The following is a 19708-nucleotide window of genomic DNA, read 5'->3' on the forward strand; positions in this document are numbered from 1 at the left end:
TCTGCAGTTAGAATAGTCAAATAATTAGGATGTTTTACTTTATACGAAGGGAGGAGAAAATAATTCCTATATGTTTTGTTGTTGACGTCATTATGCATCCAATTAAACTTTGATATTTTGGCGAAAATGTGGTCACTTGTAGAAGCTAGCCAAATTTGGCATATACCAACATGGACAGGTTGCATGATATGGCCTTATCCTTAAAAAACATGAAGAAATTATGCAAGGTAAAAAAATACAAATTAAATAACTAAATAAAATAAAAAACTACATTAAAAATTCATTTTTGGTGATCCTGTTTGATCTCATATTGACTGCACATGTTAATAATATTCTAATGATATTATTATTATTAAATTGTTTGATATTAATATAAATAATTTCAATAGATTTTAATATTTGATTTTAAGCACATTTTTGTTGACTTTTCCATAATTTTAATTATTTAATTATAATTTTTATTTAGAATTATATTAATATTAATTATTTCAATATATTTCAATATTTGATTTAAAGTACCTTTTTGTAAAAAATTTTTATTGAAATTATTTCATTTTTATTTTATTTAGTATTATATTAATATTAATTATTTCAATAAATTTCAATATTTGACTTAAAGCACACTTGTATATTTGTATATTTGATATTATATTAATATTAATATTAATTATTTCAATACTTTTTTATGTTAAGCACATTTGTGTTAACTATTGTATTATTTTTAATATTTCATTATTATTTTAAAGTATTTTATTATTATGATTTATTTTAATACGTTTCAATAATTCACTTTAAGGATTTTTTTTGTTTACTTAATATTTTTGTTTGCATGATAAACAATTTTGGTATTGTTTTGGGCCGCCGCTTGATGTCCAATGTAAAATCTGGATCTTGAAGTAAAACCATTTGAAAACCACCAGTGGATTGTTCAAATGGTCACTTAATATCCAATACGCACACACACAAACACACATCTGAGTGGTTGCCTTAAGCGAAAGGGCAAGATTTTACTAATGCAAAGCTGTAAAGCCATCCTACAAATCGCCTTATAAACAATAAAATTAATTTGTCTTTATTCTGCCTCCCCTCAGAATAAACACGCTTACACTCACACACATCTTAAGAGAGTGCGAGTATATAAATATGACTGTAAGTTATGTGTGTGCTATTGTGTGTTAGAATAAATGAATAACTGAACCATGCTAAAGCGTGTGTAGACAGTCTGCCATGCTGTAACTGACAGTAATAGTTTTATACAGTTTGTCTCTCAACAGCCAGTCCATAGAGAGTGACCAGCACTGCTGAAATAACACTTCATGAAAGCTAATGACCAGCACTGCTAAAATGGTGCCCGTGAAAGCAGTCTCTGTACCACACGCTCCCGTAGCACTAAGACTGACAGATTTAGTACCACATTCAATCGTTTATTCTGCCTTGCTCTCTCGCTCTACACTGAGTGTAACTCAGCAGACTTGCCTTTTGACCGCTCATGTAACATTATCTTGACTTATACCATGTATTTCTGTTATGTTAAGAGTCATATGTGTTCACACACATAGAGAGCATTGTTTAAAAGTGTGTTAATGCCTGTAAGTTTGCAACGTTCTCAGAGCGTATGATGTCTGACCGTTTAATCCAGCTTGAGGTAAGGGAACAGAGTAAAACAGAGACTGCTGGGAATGGAAGAGAGGATGAAGGAAAAGTAGACCATGTGCTAACATGTGCCTCTTTATCAAAAAGTTGGGCATTGTTTGGACTGGAGCATTAAGAGAGGGGTTATGAATATTAAGATGCAAAGATGTAAGGGTGTACACATTGATGAAATACCTTAGTGTTGATAGATGAGACAGATCTAATGGCAATAATTTATCCCAGAGAGAAGGGAAACTAACGCCAGTAAAAGAACCCAAGGGCACAGAGATGTTATTTAGTCCAAGAGGAAATCAGAGGACTAAAAACACAAAGCAGGAATATGTACCTCCCCAAAGTCAACTATCACCAAATTGATTTTACAGCCACTGGACACACAGAAAAATGTCAAGAGGTATGCATCTAAATGATCAAGTCAAAAATATTATTTAACATCACCGAATCAACCTGAATGCATCAGTTTACACCAACAAAACAATTATTATAATGTTCCCTCGGAGTGTACAGTGTACTGCATCAGATATTAACCAGGTTTTGGGGGAGAAAAAAGACATACCCATGAAAATCTATATATAGAGGCAACAAACGCCCCCTTAATGAATTCATCTGATTTATATTTATATTGTTATTATTAACGTCTCATATAAATAAAATGAATATAAATTCATAAAATGAATATTTTATTCTAGGCCTTGTTTGTAAATTCACATTAAATATGAGATCATGTTAATTGAATTATATAAAAGGAAATCCATTCACATGTATGTTAATACATAGAATAAATTGAAGCATTACACATAAAAGCAGTATATTTATATAAAAATAGGCCCTCATAAAGGTACACAAATGCCCCCAAATATAACATACAGAGGGAAAATATTGCCCCTTAAATGAAAAGTTAATATCTGATCTGCCACTCAATAAGAAATAATTGTTGCATAAAATAAATAATGTAAGCAAAATAATATTAGAGCAAAATATAAGAGGCGCAAAGAGAAAAAAAGAGAAAGAGAGAGAGAGAGAGAGAGAAATCTGAATGTATAAACTGTCAAATAAAAATCGGCTAATAACTATACATATTGATACTGTACATTAAATATGTGTTGATTTTGATTATAGGTATATAATATTCAGATTGAGAATTTATGTTAATAATTAGATTAAATATTACACATAAAAGCAGTATATTTATATAAAAATAGGCCCTCACAAATGTACAGAAGTGCAACTAAAAAATAACATACAGGGGGTAAATATTGCCCCTTTATCGAAAAGTGCATTTCTATCTTAATTTATGAGACAGAAAAAAAGATATAAAAAAATAGAAATAATGTAAAAACTGTAAAGTACCAGATTATTTGGTAAGTAACCCAGCTGTACACATGACCTTGTGCTGCTCATTGCCAGCAGGCCTGTTTCCACCAACCCACCATCACACAGCTACACATTTGCAGCCGTCCATCAGCAGAGGATTATATTATACTGGAGGATTATCATTAATCTGCCTCTAACTGAAACACATCACTTCTGTTTTCACCGCTCTGAGCAGACAACACCATAAATTAGACTATAGCTAAAACACTGTCATGCATAAACCCACATACACAAATATAAAAATATGTTTTTAGTAAATAAAGATTAAAGAGCTCTATTTGTTATATTTTTAAGCCACTTACAAAAAGTGTGAACAATAGTACAATGGTATTATCATATTTTTGCCTGATGAAGACCTAAGTGGTCAAAGCGTTGTTTTTGTTTTTTCTATTAAATAGCCTACAAACTCTCATGGCGAAATTGTAAGGATTCATACAACTTTTCTAATTTGGCTAATTCACTCATACATACTTGTACGCATGTATAACTTTCACTACAGCCAATGACGTCGCTGGACATCGTTTCCATCTAATTCGTGACAATTACTTGTTTCTGTCACACACACACAACAACTTCCTATCATGTTTACACACTCTACCGATTGGTTAAGTTTAGATAAGGGTTAAGGGCATAATATTAATAAGCATGTCCTTAATGCCTCATGCATGAACGCTTACTTCCACATTAGACATACGGGCATTTGCACGTGATGAAATCGTGCCATTTTATACAAAATCATATGAAAAAGACAACTCGTAAAATAGGTGCAAATGTTCATGAAACTGGGTTGTAAATAGCAGTGTGACATTCTCTTCTTGTTTTTTGAATATTACAGTATTTCTGGACATAGTACCAAGGCAAAGCCATTTTTTTAATATAGAACCATTTGTAGTACCATTTTTTAGACATAAAGTAATTCCACAGTTTTCTTTTAAATACCTTGGATTATCATGTAAAAACCAAGGTATATGCATATGGTAATTATTCAGTACCAAGGTAGGGTTTTTTTTAAAGTACAATAGTGCCACCAGAGCACGTTTTTGTAAGGCTCTTCTTCATCCATCATTTTTCTTCTGTCAAAAGCAATGAGGCAACAACCTCATTATGGTTTGTATTAGCTCTCCACAGGTAGTTCAATATTTACAGTGCGTTTGAGTAACTTCATTAAACAATGGCTAATAATAATTGATTGAGTATGTGTGTGTTTGTTTCCCACAGGACCTGGGCATCAGGTCAGATTGTCCAATTGCTCTGATTGGCTTTGGACATTTCTTTTTCACTCAGGTTTTTATTCCCTTAATTATATTTCAATAACAATTACTATTATGACAACACAAATCTTAAAAAGACAGCTGTACTTTAAGAATATCTTCACGTCGTCCAATTTCCCTGATCCAGTAGACGTTAAAATATTGTAAAAAATGTTGGCTAACCAATTAAGTTATGACATCTCTTATACATATAGATCAGGTGGGGTTTATTCGGGGCCATATCTCTTCTGATAACCTTAGGCATTTAATTAATGTCATGTGGGCAGTGGTGAACGGTCGCTGCCATCTTTGATGCCGAAAAGGCATTTGATATGGTTGAATGGGATAAACCTTTTAAGATTTTGAAAATGTACGGGTTCAGGAATACTTTTATTAAGTTTTTCATAGACACCCAGAAGAGGTGGTTCAAATGAATGGATTAATTTCAGATTATTTTACTCTGGATAGGGGCACCCGGCAGGGTTGCCCTCTTTCCCCATTATTGTGATGTCTTGCCCTGAAACCATTAGCAGCCACGATAAGAAACGAGGATGATTTTCCAGGGGTGGTGGCGGGAGGCATGGTGCATAAGCTTTTTACGCAGATGATATTTTATTATTTGTCTCTGACCCTACTAGATCTATGCCTTGCCTCCACTGAATTATTAATTCCTTTTCTAAATTCTCAGGATACAGAGTGAATTGGTCTAAATCCGGAGGTTAATACTCTCGTTGACATATATGAGAGTGGAGTGTTGAGATCCTTTGAAAAATATGGTTCAACATTTTGGGATTTCCAGGTCTCAGTTCTTTAGGTATTTACAACTGCGCCACCTGCTCTATCTTATTTTTGGGAGTAGCATACACCCCCCTAACGCGGCAGATACTCTGGGAGTGGTGATTACTGCTTTTGGAAAAGGCCATGTGGCATCAGTATAAAACTTGGTATTGGAGGAGGGAGTGTGGGCTAGGATTCTAAAAAACATCAAGTCTGCCTCTAGAGATGCAAGGGTGCACCTTCGATTCAATTGCACCCCCTCTAGATTGTACAGACTTGGTCTTAAAGACACACCCACTTGCTGGTGATGCCAATCAGAAGATGGGCAGACAACCCATGGTTTTTGGTGGTGTGCTAAGATCCAAGAATTTTGGTTGAGGGTTCAGAGTTTTATGTGTGATGTGTTGGACAGACTCTGTATTTTAGGCAATGAGGCAGTCCTTAATATAGGGGATACATAAAAAGTTGGGTCCTAGCCGGAGTTATGATTGGCAGACAGATTATTCTTAGGGGATGGAAGTCGGGTGGAGCACCCTCATTTCAGGAGTGGTGCACAGAGATGGTGCACAGAGATGGGCGAGGTGGCGTCATTCTAGGAGATTACATGTAGAAGGCTAAAAGCTAAAAAAAGAGTAAAAGATAAACATCAGCAACATTGTCAGACCAACCAACTGTGAGGAAAATGGCTTAATAAACATACTAAATAATGTATTAATGTAAAACTTCAGAAAGGTTTCTGTGAGGTTAAGAACTTATATTCTGACTCACTGCACCCAACAAAAAAAAAACCCAGGAGGAACTTTCCCATTCACCTAAGACCTCATGAATTAGCTCGCTCACCATGTGTGTGTGGGTGTTTGTATTGTATTAAGATCTTTTGTTGGATTGTTCTAACACAGTTTTTGCCCTTTAATCCTCCTTTACAGATGTGAAAGAGCATTAACAATTACTGGCAAAGGTCGTGTCGATGTGTGTGTTGGGTAAATGTTGTGCGTTTCTCAAGGATGTTTAAATTTAGTGTTTCCTACACTTTCTCCAACTCAGCAGACAGATCCTGTTTGACGCCACAAAATATAGACCACAAGAGAAAGCCTTCAACGAGACATAGATATTTTCCTTGTGAAGACCATTGGCTGGTTCCTACAATCATGGTAAGTTAAGGTTTTACCTTCCTTGTGGGGACAACTGGTTTGCACAATATCTGTCTGTCTGTCTATGTATCTATTGTATCTATCAACTGGCTAGAAAAACACCATAGCAATGCCTTGCAACCAGCTTGAACACCCTCGCAACGAACAATCAGCTGGAACAGCCTAGCAACACATGTGTTTCCCATACAACAACATAACTCACTGCTTCACCACTATAGTACGATGGATCATTGTAGAAATTAACTAGCAAGTCACGATTGTTTTCTGAAACCCTAGTAACTAATTGACACATCCATAATTCGAACCACATTGGTTGAGCTGTCATTAAACAGATAGTTCACCCAAAAATAAATATTCTCTCATAATTTACTCATCCTCATGCCATCCCATATGTGTATGATTTTCTTTCTTCAGCAGAACACAAACGAAGTTACACTGCAAGTGAATGGTGATCAGACATTTGTATCTCAAAAAATGACATAAAGGAAATATAAAAGTAATCAGTATGATTCCAGTATTTAAATCCATATCTTCAGAAGATATATAATAGGTGTGGGTGAGAAACAGAACAATATTTAAGTCCTTATGTACACTAAATCTCCAACTTTACTTTCACTTTCAGATGTAAAAGTGAAAATGGAGATTTAAGGTAAGAATAAAAAAGGACTTAAATATTGATCTGTTTCTCACTCACAACCTATTATATATCTTCTGAAGATATGTATTGCGACCACAGTTGGCTAACAATGCTTTTGGGAAATGCACCCCAGAACAGTCAGTCACTTGGTAATGCACATAAATTCATGTGTGTATGTCTGACTGTAAGGCCCGTATAACTTTTACATTCGTAAAAATATTATAATCAAGGATTTCTAAAAACCAACATCAATGTTTATCTAGACAAACTTTACCTACAGTATCTAGTTATTTCTACCCATACCTTTAAAGAAAATGTTTAGCATTTTTTGAAAAAAAAAAAAAAAAAAACAGTATTTATTATGAAACATTATTCCAAATGAGAACATCCCCAAATGTCATTCCCAATAGGGACAATTTTGTCCTCAATCTATAGCTAAGTATATACACACACATCCAAAAATTAAGTAGTAAATATGACTACGTACTGCAGTATACTTCACTGAACTGTACAGCTGTATGTACGTGTGTGTTGTTGTTGTTGTTTGTGTGGCATTTTATGAGTGTGTAATCCTGGCAGTGTGATGCCGACACAGCACTCTAAATGCATACTGAAGGTGGGCACACGTGCACACACACACACACACACACACACACACACACACACACACACACACACACACACACACACACAGCTGTTTTTCTTATCCACACTTTTCCTTGAGATGATCGGTTTGAATCTGCCTACTTTTATTTTCTGTTCTGTCCTTCATTTTTGTATTTCTGTCCTTGTACACAAAAATGTACACAAACTCACACACACATACACTCTCTCTCTCTCTTGGCTTTGGGCGATCCAGTCATTATAATTCGTCTCGTTTGTCCCTTGGCGTCTCCATCCTTCCATATTGTCTCTCAGATCACATTACATCTAAAACGACCTGACAAATGCATCACCTTCAAAACTGACAGTGAGAAACTACTTCACATCCCTCATGTACACACACAGAGGAGACGGACATCACTGCACAGCTTTGAAAGCGCTATCTGATCCATATATTTAATGCAAATATTGTTTCATGTTGTTTTTGCATCTCTGTGAGAGCTTTTCTGATCTGCATTGCAGGTGGTCGCAGGATTATCTGCATCTGTCATGAAACACTGGCCAAAAAACAAAAAACAGCCTTACACAAACACACAACACATACATTTCCAAACATCTAAAATAGGACAGAGACATTGATTGTTTTTATATAACCTAATTATAAATAATAAAGACTGAACCTATAACCCAAACTCTAACTCGACCCTTTAAAAAAGCATTACTTATTTACTCATTTTCCCAAATGAGGACATCCCCAATTGTCCACATAGGGACGTTTTGCCATATTTAACTAACTTCTTGGGACAGATTTGTCCTCAATTTAGCTAGGTAAACACACACACACACACACACACACACACATGTTGTGTTTCCATGTTTTATGGGGACTTTCCATAGACATAATGGTTTTTATACTGTACAAACTTTATATTCTATCCCCTAAACCTAACCCTACCCCTAAACCTAACCCTCACAGAAAACTTTCTGCATTTTTACATTTTCAAAAACATAATTTAGTATGATTTATAAGTTGTTTTCCTCATGGGGACCGACAAAATGTCCCCACAAGGTCAAAAATTTCGGGTTTTACTATCCTTATGGGGACATTTGGTCCCCACAAAGTGATAAATACACGCTCACACACACACACACACACACACACACACACACACACACACACACAGTATGAGAGTCTTAAATAGGGCCCTAAGTCAATGTCAAGATACTATCACATTTAAAGGTGACCTGGCAACTCTGAGGGAAGATCTTGGTAAATGATACACTCCCAGATATACACACACACACACACACACACACACACGTACACAACAGTGCCTCTTTATGTGGATAATGAGAGAAAGTAAATAGATCACAATCAGACATCACAGACACTATCTGCACACAAACACACACTTGGTGTCCCATTATGTTTTTAAATACAATAAATGCACAAATCCCATTATCTTTAGAGAGAGAACTATAATATACATATGTTGTTTTTTTATGGTTTTAAAGCCCTATTTTGTAACCTATTAGTCAAGACAAATCAAGTAGTTTTGTCGTTCATATACAGTTAGTACAGTACACAGTGAAACGAGACAACATTCCTCCAGGACCATGGTGCTACATAAAACAACATAGGACAAACACAGAACCACATGAGACTACACAGACTAAATAACATACCTATATAAAGTGCACAGGCAAACATGTGCAAAAAGTATGGGACAGTACAATAAATTACTAAAAATGAACAGGACAATAGTAAGTAACACATAGTAAGAGTGATATGTGGCACTTTCCACATATTAGTGGAAAGTGCCATACTATGTAGTATAGTATTTAAAAGGGAATCTCTTCCCCAGGATCAAACAATAAAGTGGAGATGCTGGTGGTTTCTTGCATTAGAGCAATATTGTGTTTTTGTGTCTGTGTGTGCGGACCCCCTGTTGTGTGATAACGCTTCTGCAAGCTGGAGAGCCATCTGCGACTCAAAAGAGTTGAAACAATACATTCCCCCACAGTCACAGACCACACACACACATATACATACAGTTTGTGTATGTTAGAGAGATCATCATGGCAAGGTGATGAGAGGTTTACAAACGTGTACTTAAAGATATTAACTAATTATGGGAGTCTTTAACAACCAAAACATTTATGAGACTTAGGCTGGGCGATACACATACACCTGTGTATATGCCGTCATTGTCCCTGTTGAAAAACAAAACAAAACAATAGAAACCCTCACAGAATTTGTAATGATTTTACTGGTTATAATGGGAATTGTATTGGTTTTAGTGGAAACTATAATGGTACCTTTGGGTCTCTACTAGTATTGTGTTCTTCTATTGGTGGCATGTTATGTATTCTGAATACCATAAGGGACCATCTCTTCATGTAATCCCAGACTAACTCGATGTTCAGTGGGGGGCTGTTGGGCTCATGCCATCTGTTGCAGGGTTCCCTGTTCTTCTATTCTGTTCTATTATATTTGCAAAAGGAATGTTTGGGAGTCTAAAATGTATTTTTCCTATTGACAAACTAAAGCTGAAGATATAAATAACCATCTTAAGACAAATGCTTTTATGAAACAACTTTTGCACAGTATTACATTTGTAACAAGGTTAAGGTTGGTAAAGGAGGAGGTGGGAACTGGCTGAACAGTCAAAATAATGTTTAATGAAAACAAAAAGACACAGAACACAAACGCACACACTAAAAATTCTTGTGTTGGGTCGCAAGACAATAAAGGATCGCAAAACTAGTCTAAAGAGGGATCTTAATTGCCTAATAAAAGGTGTACTAAAATGACCACAATATCCATGATGTTGCTTCACATAAATTTGCAGAAAAATAATCGTGGATCCTGAATTTTCAATATACCGTTAAGCACTATATGACCTAATGTAAAACTTATCTGATCCAACCAGAATCCTGTGTGCTTCCAGGACTCTAGACTACAGTACAATTTGACTTCTATATACAAAATGTTCCCTCATAGACTATAATGTATTATGCCCACAAGTGACCTGTACAGCTCGTGAGGTGAATATCATTGTACGTTATGACATCATTGATGATGCAATAAAGCTTAAAGCCATTGGTGGGTTGTCAACAACGTTTCCAGGCCATTGCTATGCTAAGCACTGCTCTGTGTGCCCATGTGGGTAATTAGCTGGTCGTGGAGATGGAAGGAAGTGCTTGTGTCAGCTAAAGAGAAGAGAAAGAGAGAGAGAGTGAGTGAGTAAGAGATAGAGAGAGAGAGAGAGAGAGAGAGAGAGAGATCTCTAACCTGTAAATTCTGGCTTGGAAAAAAATAGGAATCAGGGTCCCTTCTATGTCTCATTTCATTTTCATTGCAATGATAGAAACCACTTGAGTTTAGAAGCTTTGTCTCTTTCATTCTCTCTTTTATTGAAGCTTTCTCTTTAGTTAACAAATGCTTGTGCTTCTCATACTAAAGAAGAAAAGGTTTTTAAAAGAGTAAGTGCAAGTTAGCTCAGCAATAAAACCCCATGAAATCAAAATGGGAGTTTTGTGGCTTAAAAGGAGTAGTTCAACCAAAAATGTACATTTGCTCACCCTCAGGCCATCCAAGATGTATATGACCTTCTTTCTTCATTTAAGATGTTTAGGAAAGTATCCTAGGTTTTTGCTTTATCCGATGAAAGTGAATGGACACCAATTTTTGACAGTCCAAAAGGCACACTTAGTCAGCATCAAAGTAATCTAAGACTCCAGCCGATTAAGTAATGTCATCTGAAGTCAATCGATACAGTTGTGTGAAAAACAATCGCTAATTAAAATGTTTTTACCATTAAATCTACATTTACGCCAGCTCTCTGTAGCTGTTTGTTAAACAGAGCGGAACTTCTGAAATCTCACGCCAATGTGATGACGTCACGCGACAGTGATGAGAGACACTGAGTGTTTACAGGAAGCGATTCTTTTAAGTTAATAAAGTTTTAATTAATGATTCGTTTTTCACACAAACGTATCGATTCACTTCACTTCACTTCAAAAAACATTTACTGCCTAGGCCAATGGGGCCACTCAGCCAGGCATACACCTAATTTATCCATCAATTCATAGTTATGCTGCTTTAGTTAGGTCTGCCATGTCCACGGCATGTGCATTTTAAGTCTAGGTCTTCAGTGTGATTCATGCCATTAGGAAAACTCCAGTTCATGCTGTTTAGCCAGAGGGTAACTGGCCCCCACAGTGAGCCCGGCTTTCCCCCAAGGTTAATTTTGTTTTGTTTTTTATCTTATGGAGTTTTGTGTTCCTTGCCACAGTTGACATCAGTTTGCTCACTGGGGTTCTAAATACAATTATTATTAAATTATTTATTTTCAGACACAATTTACATCATATTTGATTCAAACTGCACTATGAAGACTATAAGACTTTATAGATATTACAGCTTTTCTGTTCATTTTCTGTAAAGCTGCATTGAAACAATATGTGTTGTAAAAAGTGCTATACAAATAAAAATGACTTGACTTGACTTGGCTTGGGTCAGTGTTTCAAATTTCGGTAAGCACAGACCTATTTTAGCTAAAGAAAAGTCAACCTAATGTTTCTGATTTCACTGTGAGATCGGTCTGGCTTGAAAAGCCCTTTTGCTGTTTTAAAAAATTCTGCAAAACATTTCTTTTTGTCCTCCCTGGAAGAAAGTAAATCATACAGTGCATTGAATGATATGAGTTTAAGTAAATGATGACAGAACTTTTATTTTTGGGAGAACTGTCCCTTTAATATACTTTGCAATTGCATTCCCTCTTTCTAATTCTGATGCAACATCTCTCTGTAACTATTGCTAATTTCAGGTCATTGCAGACAATTATGTTGGGAAATACAGCAACTAACCACATCTGACAACACCACAGGGTGACATCAAACTGCAAACCCGGCAGAAGGCTGACGTTTGTTTATACCAGGGACTCGGAAATAAAGTGATTGATAAAAGCTCCTTGAAGCAAAAACGAGGTATGTGATAAACTCACTAAAGTGTTAATGCGCCATAAGTTTTAGAGAGAATTTTGCATAAATTTGTCCTTTTAATCAAAATGCCTCTCTAAAAACATATCCTTCTCTACCAGGTCTACCACCCATCTCAGCGGCTTGTCCAGATTAAAAATATGCCTGAAATGCAACAAATCACATGAAATCACTGTTCAGCAATAGCTTCAAAAATGGAAATAAATCACTCGAAATTACACTCAGCAATTAAATCGTATGGTGTGTTAGTCCTTCAGTTTTATCCCCATAGGCATCAAAGACCCATATATGTATGTTTTCTCCACTTTCTACTCCCTGCATTGTGGATTGTTTGCAGGGACTTATAAACCGCTGCTGTATTAAGTGTCTATTTCAGTCTGTTCCAAAATTTGAAGTTGTGTAATTAATTATAAGTGATTTGAAACAAGGAAGCATAAAAAAAAAACCCCATCAAACTAAATTGTATCGGCCAATTGTTGTTCTAAATAATCGGATTTCAGCACACGTGTTCCACAGGATTTGGAAAGATGTGAGGGCCAGTAAATGAAGATAGCTTTTACATTTTTTTATGATGCATTTCTTTAATTCTGATTCATACTAGGGTTACATGAGAAACCAGTGATATGGTTGTATTGCGATACTAAAGCCTCCATATACTGGCGGAACCACAGTATTTTTTAAATGGTAATACCGTCAATATGGTATTATTATGGCAATATGGTAGTAAATATTATTTTCGCTAAAACCTTTATTTGAATTAGACCTATGTCTAAAATTCTAGTCTACAATATGTCTAAAAACATTTTGTGTGGCATCCCCTTCACACAGTGCCCTTTAAGAGCTCAAAATGCTGCTTAGATTGCCCCTTATATGGTATTGTTTATTTTTTAATGTGTGGTTTTCCCATGCTTCAAACATACATGTCCGAATCCCAGTGTGTGATTTTGAGTGTTGTGTCTCCCAATGGATAATATGGATTTTTATATATAACTTTGGAGATTGAGAAGCTTTTTAAAAAAGACAAGTGGCAAGATTTTGAATTATTTTGGGTTTTGCCTGATGAAACCAGGAAAACCCAGCACCCAAGGAGGAAACACCAGCAACCTTATTAAACACCTTCGGACACATACCACTGCTTTTGCAGAATACACAGGGGTTAGTGCCACTTCAGTTAATCTAAATGCTTTATCTTAACATTTACAGATTTACAGTTTGGACCAGGAGCTGTGTAGCATACTCAGATAGAAATGTCTGATTTTCCTGATGTTGTAAAGCATGAATCTGCAAGACCGGGCAGTTGATGAGATATGTGCAGTGAAATTAAGCTGGTCATCTACTAGGGTTGTGCCGATGGACGATGATATCGTCCATCGTGATGGCTGACCAACATCACGATGTAGAGCCACCATCGTGATGCCACGCCCCCTTTTGCGAGTCTTGCTAGTGTGACTCACTAATCCTAGTCTCTTCTATAGTTAACCTAAAAACTTTGCAGGGATTGCCCTGTAAATTAAATTGAGAATATAACTAATGCATATATGCCATTTTAAATACTGTAGTATATGCCAGAGACATGACGTGTTAGTCTGTGAAAATACCGTGTCAGGCAGGCTATTGATCTTGACATTGTTAGCTTCTTGTCTTTTTTTTACATGTCTTACACTGTACATTTAGATTAAAATATTTTATGTTGTAGGCTACAAGAAAATAGCCTTTATTAATTAATTATTAGTAGTTGTAGTGTCTCAGAAAATCTTGCTCATTGTCACATAGCTCTTGTATACACTGAAGCGGCAGTTTAAGATAAACCCAGACCAGCGAACGTCAAATAACTTTTGTCTGGTTAATACTTTTAAAGAAAAATTTCCTTGGGCATGAATCCATAATGTCAAATCAAATGAAAGAAACAAGGTGAATATGAATAACACACATTTATTAAAACATAGAAGAACAACAAATAAAGAACTAGAAAACGGGAACAACACTCAGACCGAAACTCGGCATTAACATTTCACTTATAATTAGCAGCACAAATAACTTCAGCACAGGCTACAAAATAAATTATGTTATTGAAATATTGTAAAGTGGTCATATGAACTACACAAATGAACGTTTAAAAAATTATATGCAAAATCGAATAGGTCCGCAACGGATGGCGAAAAATGCGTAAAGAAATCTAATATCTTTCACCATAGACCATGTTTAAATTTCGATGTTTCTGGCCAGAAATACCAACATATTCACTTTATCTGGTTTTAATAAGCTGCGGATTGGAGTAACTACAATACCCGCTGTGCTGAAGACCCGCTCTGATGGAGTACTGGTAGCACATATGCACAGATATTTCCGTGCTATCTTGCCATGAACGGAAACCTTTTGTCGTTCGTTTTCCACCAAGTCAGCGGGTCCACTTCCCCATCAATGGCCATTTCCTGCAGGTACATGGTCATTTCTGCCTCAACCTTTTGCTCATCAATGAGTAAAATAACGAAATTATAGTTTTTAAGTGGAAAATCGTATTTATGTAAAGAGATATATTAAAATAAAAAGTGCACAACTCTTCTTAAGTGAAAGGTAAAAAAAAAATGCTTCACGTGTCGTGCAACCTACTGATAAAGCGCCGACGAGTCATTAGTTGGGTTAGTAAAATAACGAAATAATAATTTTTCATATCATTTTTGAAAATTATATGAAATTATATTAATATTTACTGTCAACATCGTCAACTGCCAATTTAGGGGACATCGCCCAACCCTGTCATCTACCACCATTGCCAGGTTCCAGGCTGTTCTGGTTGGTATTAGTGTAGTTGAATCAAGATGAATAGTGAGGTTGTGGTTAACAGATGGGTTGGCTGGGATCACGAGGAGTTCTATCTTGGCAAGGTTGAGCTGAAGGTGTTGTTCCTTCAAATGTCCGAGAGGCAGGCAGAGATACAAACAAAGACAGTTGGGTCATCAGGCTGGAACGACAGATACAGCTGTGTCTCATCAGCGTAGCAGTGACAGGAAAAGCCATGTGCCTCAATGACCGGTCCAAGTGATGTTATGTACACCGAGAAGAGGAGGGGTCCTAGCACTGATCCTTGAGGAACCCCGGTGGTCAGCTGGTGTGTCTTGGACACCTCTCCTCTCCAGGAGACCTTGAACGATCTGCAAGTGAGATATGACTCAAACCATCCAAGCGCAGATCCTGTGATGAACAGGTCAGAGAGGGTGGACAGGAGGATCTTATGGTTCACTGTGTGGAAGGCAGCAGACAAGTCATGGCGGATGAGGATGGATGATTTGGAGTTAGCGCTCATGGGTTTCAGCTACTGACAAGAGGACAGTCTCTGTTGAGTGTCTTTTTTGAAGCCAACTAGAATTGCATGCAGCACTTTGTAGATTTGGTTTATTTGAAAAGTATTACATTGTATTTGTATAAATTTGTGGCATGGGGGGCGTGGTAATGTGTCTGTCTGCGGGAGAGGGAGAGTGGTAAGGCTCATCACCTGGGTTGTGATTATACTAACACCTGTCTCTCATTATAGTGATGATGGAGGGAGACCTGATAAGGCACGCCAGAGAGTCAGTGTGGGGGAGCGTGACCAGAAAGCACTACAGCCCCAAACTAAGAGAGTGTTTATTATTTAAGAGTGCTTTAATTTCTCTGCAATTTTTTTAATGTTATCGATGGTTACCAGATTGTGTATCTGAAACAGTAATTAAAGAGACTGACCTTGAACCTGTTTAGTTGTCTCCTGACTCCTCCATTGCCCACAAGCGTAAACTATCACAGTGGTGCCAAAACCCGGAAGGGAGGAGGGATGCGCTGTCATGGAGTTCTCGCGGCTGTCATCTGCCTGGGTACGGAGGGGTTGCTGCTGAGAAGGGGAGGAATGGTTCTGTCCACCAGGGGCCGGAGGACTCGCTGCCGTCTGCCGAGGACCGGGTGACAGCGTGTCCAGGAGCCGGCGAGCAAGTTATTTTCTCTCTCTCCTTTCTCTCTCTGCGTGTCTCCGCTCGCCCTTTCCCTCTACCCATGCCTCCCCTCATATCTCCCCCCAGGTTCACAGGGGGCGGGATGGGATATCGGCTGACAGAATGACTGGAAGGGCAGTGCCTTCCCCCCAGAGATGGGAGGGAGTTAGTCAGACCAGTGGCGCCCCAGCCTGAATCGGGCGGGGGGGAGTATGACGAGGAGGAGGGCATGGCCGGGCCATGATGCAGCATGGCTGGCACTGAATCAGCTGATCAGCGGGAGAGCAAGATAAGGGGTGGTAGGAGGTGCCGGTTGGAGAGAGAGAGAGCGATGCACGCTGCCACGCTGCATGTTTGTTTATATTGGTTTTTACCATCAAACATTATGTTTACTGTTCAGCCAGTTCCTGACTCCTCCTTGCCCATCCTTAGACTGTTACAAAATTAACACATTATCGTGTGGTATTGTGTTAATACTTGGTATCGTGATACATTACCAGATAAAGTATCGTAAGATATGATTGTGGTATCTATACATTTATACATTCAGTATAGTATATTTGATTCATTCATTAGCAACCACTTATTAAAAGAGAGAAAACTTATGAAATGTATAACATCAAGCAACAACACTTATAGTTACATATAGGCCTAGAATATACTTTAACTGTCCCTGTATGCTAGGCAGTCTCTCTATTTATATCTGCTCTAAGTCAGAGTTTCTCCACTTTCAAACACGCTCGCACCACAAACCTCTAATTCTGTATGACACACCCTTAGAAAAGAGAAGAGAATAGAAGTGAAGTGAAGAGAAGTGTCAGATGAAAACAGAAGCTGAAGGACATAAACATGACAGAACGACCATATAGCATGAATAGAAATTCAAACCCACAGCGGCCGAATCTAAACTTAACCCCAGTGTTAACAAAGACGGCATCTTCAGAGGCTCTATAATCAGGAGGACCCATTGCAGGTCTAATGTAAGGGTAGATATGGAGAAGCAAACAGCCGTCAGCCAGATGCTCACAAGACAAATGACACTACAACACTTCAGCCACGCTGTTATTTCAGTCATCACCTCTGTGCTGTTTAAAAATGTTGAAGTGTTAAAACATGACTCAATGCACACCACCACCATAATATACACTATCTATCTATCTATCTATCTATCTATCTATCTATCTATCTATCTATCTATCTATCTATCTATCTATCTATCTATCTATCTATCTATCTATCTGTCTGTCTGTCTGTCTGTCTGTCTGTCTGTCTGTCTGTCTGTTTACCAAAACACTATTATTTTGCCTCCTTACAAACACTGTTATTTCCTTGCGGATATGTGAATCTAGTTTGATATTGTGCTGAATTTACCTGATTTTTAGTGTAGTTCTAGTATGATTATTTTACCCACCTGACAACCTCTGAATTACAAATTACAATAAAACTGTCATTTTTTATTTAATTTGTTTTGTTTCTGATAGCATATTATGGGTTCCCATACTTTTCATGCCAGTAACTTTCCATGACTTTTCTATGACCATTCCAGTCATGTGGGATTACATTTGATTCAGTCCAATTTGTTAATGAATCATTTTTGTGAACTAATTCAAATGACTCAAAAGAATGAATATGACCTGAGAGCAAGGTTTACTCTAAACAAGGGATCTATCTGGTCAGTGAACCATTTGTAAAGCAGAGCATGACTAAACCGTTTTTACAGTATATTCATTCACTATAACGTGTTCATTCACAATCAGTCTAATGTTTCTGAATGGCAAACATTCAGCACAAAGCGATGAAATGCAGTGCAATGCTGTCAGTGTGAGCAGGCACTGATTAATACTGTTTTGGCACTATGTTTTGTGTTACTATTTGGAGCATGCTCAGAAAATCAGGCTCGTATATCACCTGCCACCCATTTCCAAAATGCCCTATAAGGGGCACTGAGACTGTTGCCATGGGAACATGTACAGGGAAGTGAGTTGATGGGGTGTCTTAATGCCATGGCCAAAAAAATACCCTCAAACACCAATTGTAGAAGAATTAATTGTTGCATTTGGACTTTTTTGGAAATGTTTATTTTTTTATTTACTCACCCTCATGTCCTTTCAAACCTGTTGACAGTCACTGTAACACACACACACACACACACACACACACACATGCACATGCACATGCACATACCACAAAATTACAGACTGGAAGAGGAGTATGCAACAGTGAGATCTTAAAATACCTGGAAGGGGGGAATGACAGTAGTCAAACCACTGTCCAAGTCACACCGGACACAAATTATACCAGGACACTGGAACCTTTAACACAGTCCTCTCTCTTTCACACTCATAGTTCCACTTAAGGGTTGTGTGAGACAATAATAGCTATAATATAAGCACACACATACTGCACGTCAGATTGTTCATGGTTTTATAGCATAACTCTGCTGCAGTTTATAATGCATTAAACATGGTATCTCTATTTCTCATATTCGCTCAACACTCATATTATGTGCCATGTGTCACTTCAGGCCCAAACCAATAGCTCACTTGCTGTCATTTCTAAGAGGGATTCAATGAATAAACAAGCTTTTTTATTAATAGTCGTAGATACTCACTTTATCCACCTAGTAATGTTTCCATCACTTTTATCTTATTATTCAAAAACATTCTTAAGGAGTGAGTGCTCATGTCCACCTTGCACAAGCACATAGCCTACAAAAGAAAAGACTCACACAGATTTGTGGCATAATATTAATTTAAACTCATAACACTACAATGAAAGTGAATGTGGCCAATTTTTTGGAGGGTTTAAAAGCAGTAATGTGAAGCTTATCATTTTACAAAAGCACTTATATTACTTCTGTTTAAACTTGTGTATTATTTGAGCTTTAACGTTGTTTAAATTGTAATTGTTACAGTCATTTTAGGGTTTTAGGGTTTGTTGACATGTTGACAAGTGATTCTATCACACTAAAATCATGCTAACATGCACATTCTTTACTTATTGTGACTTTTGAAAAAAGTGTATTTTAACGCTCAAACATTGGCTACCATTCGCTATAAGTGCCTCACTGGAACCCAGATCTTTGCTTATTTAAAGAAAAGGAGGGGCAAGTCAAAATGAATTTGTAATCAACAATATGGCTCAAATTGAAATTGAAATCAAACCTATGACTTTGGCAGTATTGACGCTGACTACCACCGAGTGTGAATCCAGGGTGTGCTGAGCGACTCTAGCCAAGTCTACTAAACAACCAAAGTGGCCCGGTTGCTAGGGAGGGTAGAATCACATGGGGTAACCTCC

The 19708-nt window shown here is 37.2% G+C and overlaps 1 protein-coding gene across 2 annotated transcripts in view; it reads right to left on the bottom strand.

Annotated features, from left to right (window-relative positions):
• Positions 1-19708, bottom strand: part of LOC127638919 (carbohydrate sulfotransferase 11) — a 49109-nt gene that overhangs the window by 20016 nt on the left and 9385 nt on the right. The window lies entirely within an intron of this gene.

Source organism: Xyrauchen texanus, chromosome 47 (assembly GCF_025860055.1).
Source record: "Xyrauchen texanus isolate HMW12.3.18 chromosome 47, RBS_HiC_50CHRs, whole genome shotgun sequence".
NCBI classification, from domain to species: Eukaryota; Metazoa; Chordata; class Actinopteri; order Cypriniformes; family Catostomidae; genus Xyrauchen; species Xyrauchen texanus.